Source organism: Daucus carota, chromosome 3 (assembly GCF_001625215.2).
Source record: "Daucus carota subsp. sativus chromosome 3, DH1 v3.0, whole genome shotgun sequence".
Taxonomy (NCBI): domain Eukaryota; kingdom Viridiplantae; phylum Streptophyta; class Magnoliopsida; order Apiales; family Apiaceae; genus Daucus; species Daucus carota.
The window spans coordinates 53277456-53279116 of NC_030383.2; positions in this window are offsets into that span (position 1 = coordinate 53277456).

Consider the following 1661-nt stretch of genomic DNA (forward strand, 5'->3'; position numbering starts at 1 on the left):
ATTTTGATTTATTAATGATTTTGATTTATTAATGATTTATAAGTTATTAACAATATAATAATAAAACTAAAAGTGATTTATATATAAGTTATGTCTTATGAGTAATTTTCATTAAAAAAAGTTTAAAAAAGTTAATTTATTGAAAAAAGTAACTCGATCTAACTTATAACTTGAAATCAGTTTTTTATTTCTGACTGTAAATCGACTTCTAAATTATTACAAACATAAAATTTGTAATTTAAAACTGAAAACAGCTTAAATTTCGGAACAAACAGACTCTGCGGCTGGTCATAGGAAAGGGAGCCTGAGTAAAAATATTACAAGTGCACGAGTATTTCTCAATTTGGGCGGCTATGAAGAAAGGTAATGACAATGATCCTTCAGCCAAGGTGGTAAGTACTCCCAAGTTTTTTTTTGATAAGCTTTTTTTTTTTATAAGCAAGTACCCCCAAGTTAAGTCGTGATGAAACTTTAAAGTCGTACTCGTTTTCTGTTTTTAATCACGTTGTTTTCGTGTGATATTTAGATAATATTAAGGTATTGGATAATCATAATTGGTACATGTGATTATATAACTACTTAGAATTCTCAGCAACTTCGGTGACACGTATCTATATCTATACTTTATAAGATATATAATATTTAATGTTTTTAGGCATTTTTCCGAGCTTTGGCCATGAACATGCTTTAGTTTTTGGAGAATTATGTATACTAGCCTTTAACCCGTGCAAAGCACGGGCGGGTATAGAATTCGTAATTTATTAATTATAATTTAAATTTTAACATTATCTTATTAGTATTTTAGAATTGATGAATTGGATTTTAACCAGATTATATTTACCAACTGATTATATTTTTTGGACGACTAATATAGTATATAAATTATATTTAAAAGAATAATGGTGGAGTTTTTATCTTGTACAACATCTCAAGTGTTTGTAATTTAAACAATATAAAACTCTTTAATATTGTAAGAGTAAGAGAAGTTTACATGTGACAGACTTGTGGTTAAAAAAGAGATGACCAAACCAAAATTTTGTACGACTACAAATTATACATATGTTAGCTTATTATAGTATAGTATAGATGAGTTTATTGGAGTACACAAAAATATTTTCCAGTCATAATATTTTAGTTTAATCATTAATAATATTTAAAATCATTTAAATTTATATATAATTTATCATTTATAAGTAGTTGTAAACATAATTATCAATTAGTCATTAATATTTTTAAATTTTAACAAGCATTAAAAAATTATTTTTATGCTTGTAAATTATATTGTAGAACATAATATCCTACGATTTATAAAAAATTGTTTGAACTTTTGATTACATTTAATGTTTATGATGTTAAACATAATTATAGATTATATTTTGCCAGTTTTGTACTCCAATAATCCAATATTTTTGTGTACTCTATATAACTTGATCCATATGTATATAAATTATTTTATAATAAATTGTAAAAAAAATATTAACTTAATTATCGATATATGTTTGTTTATTCAACAGCAAAAATAAAAAATATTAACTTTAGTATCTAGTCATATCTTGAAAAATACTTAAAAGTTCAAATAAATAATAAAATAGATACTACCAATAATATAAATTTTGTGATATACTCTCTCCGTCCCAATATACATGTCCTTCTTGACTTTT